Source organism: Scomber japonicus, chromosome 19 (genome assembly GCF_027409825.1).
Source record: "Scomber japonicus isolate fScoJap1 chromosome 19, fScoJap1.pri, whole genome shotgun sequence".
Lineage (NCBI taxonomy): Eukaryota > Metazoa > Chordata > Actinopteri > Scombriformes > Scombridae > Scomber > Scomber japonicus.
Window position 1 is genome coordinate 14,284,973 of NC_070596.1, and position 8,573 is coordinate 14,293,545.

Here is an 8,573-nt window from a genome sequence, read left to right on the forward strand (position 1 = left end):
GTCTCCCAGCAATCTGCAGCTGAATCAGATGCTTCTCAGGTCTGGAGCAGCCAGTTTCAGATAAGGAAAAAGTAGAGCACACTGACTGATTTGCAGCCTTTAATAGTGCAAACAAACCAAGTAGTTTGTCAAGTAGTGTTTGCACTATTAAACTAAATCAATCAGTGTGCTCCAGTCTGCTTTATCTTTGGTTTATATACTTGTTCTTGTTGCCTACTTGCCTTTTAAGCACATTCTGGAGAGTATGCCACCCTGAGTTTCATTGCACATATAACACAATGCAGCCTTTGGATCTTGAATCACTTAATCATTGTATATGAGGAATTATATATAATTTAATTTGCTTCATCACCTTTACAGTTAAAGTTTAAAATATGTATATAGCATACTCATAAACAGAGTAAAGTGATTTTATTAGGTGGGCCTTTTTTAGGTCACTAAAATGTTGCTGCCCCCGTCCACAGCAGCACATTGCTTAGTTTATGTCCTGGTACACTTGCCTGCTCCTCCAAACTGGGGTGGTGCCGACCCAAATCTACTGTAGGTAACACACTGACCTATGAATAAGTAACTCACACAACCCCACTTTAAAAAATCTGAACTAACCCTTTAAGATGTTAAGATGCTGCCCTGCAGGGTGACGGACTCGCTGTGGCCTGCCGTGTTAACAGGACAGACGTGTTAGAGGAGTGAGGACCACCCCAACGCAGCTTCCCTCAACAAAACTCAACCAGATGTGTAATGAAGGCCAGTGTATGCATGAGGATGGTGTGTGTGCGTAATCATTCTCACCTGTGCCGCAGTGTGTGCTGATACAACCCCTTGGATAGAGGCTAATGGATGCAACCCAGCGTTAGACTTGCCATTTCTGCCTGTCTCTCTGATTCTTTCTCTCCCTCCTTTGTCTCTCTCTCCCAGTCACAAACCAGCAGATCTTACATCACTTCACCCTCCACTTTTCTTTTTGTCGTGTCCAACATTTTCTTTTTCTATTTGCAGTGTTTTAGGTTCTCTTCCTCCTCAGGGCTTACATGCGGAATTAATTTTCATATTCCCTTTCCATAATTCCCCTTCTTTCAAAATCCTTCTCAACTACCAGCTCTCCTCCCCCTTCACCTCCTGTACCTTTCCCCCCTCCTCCTCCCCCTTCGTCCCCTCATCTCTACCTTACAGCTGTTGTTTTGGATTAGTCAAATAGCTCCTGTCAGATCCAGTGATCCCTCTCCTTTGCCACCCACAGAGCTGCGCTGTACACACCACTCACTCCCTTTCTGCCTCTCCCTCAGTCTCTCTCTCTCTCTCTCTCTCCTGCACGTGCACACAAACCATATTGACGTCTTTGACAGGTGCGTGTCAAGGTGCTTCTGTGGGCAGGGCTGTGAGGTTGCCGTGGTTTTCAGAGGGCTCTACAGGCTTTCTTTCTTTTCAGGTCCAGGAAGGCGCGACGGTGCTGGCGTACTGCTCACACCTCTCAGCAGAAAAGGGTTTGTTGTTCTAAACCGGACAAGGAGCGTCATAAATTCCCAGCGTTTTACTTCCCTGGAATTCACCTTACCTTTCAACTGCTCCTCACTTCTTCTTCTTCTTGTGTCTTGGGGAGTCCTTTCACAACCAACTTTATTATTATTTTTTCTCTTTTTTGTGGAATTTTGACAGCTGCAGGTCTGGTCATCCATGCTGGGCGAGACAGACTGACACTGAAAAGGGTTTTGACATGATGATGGCAAGAGTAATAGTGTTATTTCAGTCATTTGGAGAAAAGGGAGTAACTGTGTGTGTGCGTGCGTGTGTGTGTGTGTGTGTGTGAGCGTGTGTGTGTATGTGATGGTTAGAGAGCGAGTCCAGTTACAATAGCACAGCAAAGATATGCATTGAAGCAGAATTGGGAGAGGTGCTATATAATAATTTGACAGAGACATGTCAAATCAATGATGTTGTTTCAGTCATTAAAGAAATAGGTTGCTTTTAGTTTTGAGTTGCAGTGATACAGTATAGGGGTGCGGTGCAAAGACAGCAAACCATGCAACCATATCCAAATATTGCTGTATATAGACTTAAGGTGTTTTCATACTTCCTATGTCTGAGATTTGTGTTTACAAGTTTGGGTTGAGATCAAGCATGCAGCTGTCAAAAGTAAAATTTCAATTCCAACTTGGGTCATTTCCCAACCACAGGATGCCAGGTTTAATCCCTGGTTTGTGGAGTTACAGTCCTGGTGCCAGAGGAAAGAAACTGGTGCCCCCCTCCTAAGCACCATCAAGACCATCTACTATTCCCTTGTCTAACCTGCACAAACATCATCTAAGCTTAATTTGCATACAATAATACATCAACAATCACTCATGACTGCAGTTTAATTTTATGACTGTTGTGGCATGGAATACAAGTCACTTATATACACACACAGATTAAAGTCAGCCCTTAGCCTAATATGTTCAAGTGCCATAAAGTCTCAATTAAAGGAATTCAACTAAGCTGGTTTAAGTCCCTACTTATCAGACATTTCATTAGTCTTTAATGATGAATCTTCCATGCACACAATATTTAGACACAGTGCTCCATACGGTGCTTGGATCAATACCAATCGCCTTATATATTCTTCCTTAGGCAGATTTATATTTATAAATGGAGCCAGATCAATCCAATCAGTTAGCTAAACTTCAAGTATACCTTAGAGACAAAACTGAAGTTATTGGTCCCTAAACACCTTATAATATAGTTATTATGGATGGCATTGCCCTGGCCTCTAGCACCACTGTAAAGAATCTGGGAGTAATCTCTGACCAGGATATGTCCTTCAACTCCAACATAAAACTAATTTATTGTTATTACAACAACAACTACTACTACTACTACTACTACTACTACTATATCTCAATGTAGAACTTTCTCTCTCAGCCCAACAAGTCGAGGTAGATGGCCGCCGGCCCAGACCTTAGTTTTGCTCCAGGTTTCTGCTTGCACTTGGGGGAATGTTGAGTCTCTGTAAATAATGTTGTAAATAGCACAGTCTAAGCCTGCTCTATATGAAAAGTGCCATGAGATAACTTAAATGACTGAAATTGACTTGACTTTAGACACAGTGGTGCTTTGTGCTGAAAGCTAATGTCACCGTGCTAACATGTTCTCTATGAAAATACTGACATGCTGATGTTCAACAGTTATCATGCTTTGTTAGTTTGTTAGCTAAACTGCTAATTCTCAATTTGTACTTGATGAAAAGTTAGGCTATAATGTGTTGTATGTATACCACATTTCATGGCAATCCATCTGATAGTCAAGTCAGTATTCGAAATGAGGTTGTCATTCACCATGTCACAATGCTGTTTAAAATCAAAACATTAACATTAACCCCATGCTACTTCAGACACTGTATTCAGATCCAAGAGTAGCAAGATCATTTGTGTCTTTGGAGATAAACACTCTTTTTGTCCCCAAAAAGGCATTAAAACCTTCAACAAAAACACTCTTTTAATTAGACTACTGTCTAATTTGTCTCTGGGCATACTGTATGAAGTATGGTAGTTGTGAGCTCTTATGACCATATACTGTAAATAATGTATCAATCACACATACATGTACGTGACTACACACATACATTGATGTGGTGGCTTTAATCAGTTAAATAGCTCCGTGCCAATGAAAAGTAGTTCATTCAGCTAACAGACACTATTATAAAGTCATCAGAGTCTTAATGTGTGTCTTTGTGCGTGCATGTGTGTGCATGCATGTGTGTGAGTGAGTGAGTTTACTGTTTTATATCAATTATAAATTGAAATTCAAGGATTTTTGATTATCTTTAAATAAATGCGCATTAGACTAAAGGATGGAAGTAATCTGATTTTGTTCCATAAAACCTAATTTCAGGATTACAAATTTAACAATATGTCAACAATATTTTGACATTTCAATCTTCTCCAGGACCTACTGTTGTTCTTTGTACCTGTTTTATGTTTTTATATATATATATATATATGTGTGTGTGTGTGTGTGTGTGTGTGTGTGTGTGTGTGTGTGTGTGTCTTAAACCTCAGCCCTTCAAATCACTTCACATTCAAACACATTTACTCATGGCTGGCTTCCTGTCAGTAAAGATCTGAATTTACGGCAATAACATCTCGCATCCTCCTCTTTTTCCTCTTCCTCTTCCTCCTTCGCCTCTTCTCGGCCTCGTCTTTCCATCCTGGTGTTTTCTCTCCATCAGCCCCCTCTGCCCTGTGTCCTCCTCCAGCTGAGGACAAGATCCGACCTCTTCCTCCACTCATGGGCTTCCTCTCCAAGACAATGGCAGGGCAAAGGAGTTATGTGTGCATGGAGTTGTGCATGTGTGTGTGTGTGCACGTCTTTTTATTTGCAAATGTAATTACATATAGATGTACAATTAGGTATTAAGTAGTGTCTGCAAATATAACATTTCTGTGTGTTCATATCTGTACATATTCATGCTTTTTTGTATGAAAATCACATAAATGATCATGAGCATGTGTGTGTGTTAACATGTAGATTTATGATGCAGGAAACAGCGACTATGTCACTCTAAAACAATAGAAGATTCACAGAGCTACTGCAAACTCACACGTACAAACATACACACACGTGTACTCTTTTGGCACTGGCTTCTCCCGAGACCCCAACGAATCTACCACAAGGAACTCCCTTCCTGCTGCAGTGCTGGCACAAAACACACACTGAATGACACATCCCTTGGGTGCAAAAGTCATCAGGATAAAGCTTCAAGAGTCATGCATCCTCTTTTTAAAATGAAAGAAAGCATGAGGGAAACAGAAGAGACAGGATACAGGATATAAAAGTGAGAAATCTTGTATGTCCGCATATCAATTGTCAGATTTATTTACGAGATTACTGACACAGAAAAGCTTTACCCATTCTATCCTGTCTTGATAAAGTATGTCAAATGTAAACAAAGCTAGTAATAGACTGGAAATTATTGTGTGCAAAGAAAATGATAGATTCTTTGTGTCTTGTGTTAGCCTATAGCCTGCCCTTAAAACCACTGTGTGTCATCTTCATGAGACAATAGCCCTGAGTGCCAGTGTTCACTTATAGATGTATGTAATCTTCCATTCATGTAACCCTTCCCCCCTGTGTTTCAATGGAAGTGCTGAAGGCCCACTTCAGCCAGGCAAAGATGTCGTAGCTGTCGTTGTCTCCCTCTGTGAATGCAGTCACCCTGAGCTAGAGGTGATATGAAATACATGAGATTATGGTGGTTTCATTGAGCTTTTCCCCCAATTCTCTTTCACAATGCAGTAACAGTCAATCACCTGCATAAAACAGCCTAAATATAGGGTTTAAGACTTGTTACACCACTACCCGCTGCCATGGCTTGTAATTGAAACTTTTCCATTCTGTTTTTTTTTTTTTTTTTCAAATGCTTTGGCTGCCGAGGGGAGATTGGCAGCTCTGAGTGGCCAGCAGATGAAGCGGCTGGCGCGCTAATGAATAGAACGCTGATTGCAGGATCCCCAAGATGCAAATTACGGTGCCTGCCACCCCTGACGACCGGCAATTACCGGGCCGCCATGGCGGACACATCGTGCATATTCATCACCCCCGCTGGGCATATTGATCAACAACTTACTTCAAGCAAGAAGCACTGAAATGTATCGTAGAAAAAAAAACAAGGCAAAACTCTTTCCCTGTTGTCAAATTTGACACAGTAATATCTAGTAGGACAAGCCCTTTAACTATGTGAGGAGTATTTATTTTAATCAGGCTCAGGTATAGGCTAATTGCTAATATGCCACGTTCAAGGAGAAGTGACAAAACATGTCCTTCATTAGAAAATAGTCTTAATTCAAATATTAATTTCTGCTTGTACTTTGCCTGATTAACTGCACTCAAAGTTCACTGCCCCTAATGACACCCAGCTTTAAGTTTTGTTTTTATCTTGATGAATATTGCATCAAGATTAATTTTGCATGTCAGGCTTTCCTTATTTGATTTACAGTAGAGAAAATCAGAAAGAATATGACAAATTTACTTTACACTGCTTATGTTCATTAAATATGAGTTCAGTTTCATTTCATTTTAACATGTATCATTAGTCTGTATAAGTCAAATTATGTCATCATAGTAATAGCTGATCATTAGGGACTGTGTTAAAATAACTAGAGGTTTTCCTGTTTTCATGCCCTTATTACACACCTACACTTACCCGATTATTTCAGTATCTCACCCTCAACATGTCAAGTGTTTTCCTGTTTAGATAACTTATATTTTGATGCATTTAACTCATGTTTTGGTGGGCATACTTTTTGTGGAATCAAAGGAGAACTCACACACACACAAACGCACACAAACAGCATGCAGACTTCAGAACATGAAATATGAATATGAAAAGGTTTCTTTCAACAACAACGGAAAAACAAGAGTGCTGCCAGCGGTTAATGGGACCAAATGAAGGAAAGCTAAGCAACACCGGATTTCGAGCTCTCTCCCTCAAAACAAACATCCAATGATCACATTAGTGATGGATCACGAAGCTGTATCATTATTGTCTTGTGCGCCATATCTAGTTTAGACCCTCGGCCACAGTCATTTTCACGTATGAAAAAAAAAAGAATAAAAACTTTGAAATTATAGTAAAACTACTATTTACTCATTTACTGGGAAGTCAAAATTATTTTTAGTTCCAACCTCATTTTTCCTTTAACTGTGCAGAAAATAGTGATTTGAAAGGTCACTCATGTCTTCATATGATATTTAGCAGTTTTTTCAGCAAGCAAAGAAGAAACACACATGTGCAAACATACTAGGACTGAATCCCTCTGACAAACAACTTTTATTACCCTTTATTCGTGTCTTTCTATGAAGTGTCAGTGTATTTTTAATTCTATTTATTTTGCAGGGGGTTTTCTATTCTTGCACACAAACTTTACATGCCACACACACACACACACACACACACACACACCGAGCAGCAGGGACCTTGCTTTCAGTGAGCGACTTGCAAGTGACAGCCTGTTTAATCTGGTAATCTATATACAAACCCCTCAAGACATCAGAGTATAATGTACTGTACACAACAGAGTTCACATGGCAGTTTTATTATATGGCCTTGAGATCGACCAGAACATTAAAAATAAACTGCCAAATACTTTGCCACTCAATTAATCATTTTAAGTCATTTTTAAGGCAAGATGATTTCTCTAGTCTTTTATGGTAGAAAATGAAATATTTTTGGGTTGTGGACTATTGGTCGTGACAGAAGACATGTACAAATGTTACTTTGGATTTTGGGGAACAGTGATCAAGATTTTTCACCATTTTTGGACTCATATATAAACTATATATTGATTGGAAGAGAAAATAATGGACCAATTATTGATAATTAAGACAACCATTGCAATAGTTACAGCCCTCATTTTAATGCTAATTCCAAGGGCATAACTAATGTCTCATTTGCAAATTCAATCACTTAATACATATACAGAGTGTATCAAAGAATATGAAACTTTCAAACAGCACATACAACCTGCACCCCAGTACTGTTTCTCCATACCTCGACCCCCCTCCGCCACCTCATCTGATCTCTGATATAAAGTTATCCTGTTGAGCCTGTGGTGAGTGACAATGTTACCTAGCAGGAGTGGCCTAGTTAACGTTAGCCTAATATAAACATTAGCCTAATATCAACAGGTCTAGACTGAAAATATGATTAGCCTGGGCTTAATTGCTGAATAGCCTTCTAATCAACCAACTCGCATTTCATTTATCTCTTTTCATCCCCTCCATATAGAAACACATTCAATTTCACTGCTGCTGTTGGTGTTTAATTTTTATGAACTGCTGCTTGCTCATTTCTCAAGGCAGGCTGTCCATATCTGCTGCTGACCAATGGCAATTTTTTTTTGAGTGTATCAGGACCTTACAATCAGCAGCTAAATTCACATTCTCAGCCAGAATCCGATGGCTGGTCAAACAGTAGCTTATTAAGCATGATTATTGTTATGCAGTTTACTCCCCAGGTTTAAACACAACTTTAAATATGGTGCTTGAAATCAGAGCCTCAGCAGTTCAAATCCTCACACTGGGAGTTGATGAGAAACTTTCTTCCACATTGGCTGCTGAGGTGCTCCCAAGCAAGGCACTAAACTCACATAATAACTGTTACAGTGGCTGAGCTGTCAACAGGATTGTAGCTGTACCACTATGCAGCTCCCAAGAGTGCTGCCCTCTCCCTCCCTCCTCTGCTACTTCCCCGGGCCATGTACAGGATAAGAATGTGTTCTTAGCCAAGTTTCCCTCTTAAATAAGGGTTAAAGCACACACAGACAAGTCTTTCCTTTCAACTTTTCATACACTCACCAGCTATGCATATAGATCTATATCTTAAATATTACCAACCCTCCTGATAATAATCTCCACACACATACTGAGTGGTCTGACGTGTTTCCGACACACAAAAGCAACCTGCACTCAGGAAGGAGGGGGGGGAGACAGATAGTTACTGTTAAGCAAAAGAAAAGAAAGAGTGAGCGCAGGTGCTGACCTCCAGAGTTGTTCACATATGTTGTGATCTGTGTGCAATTTCTCTGCTGCAGATGTTA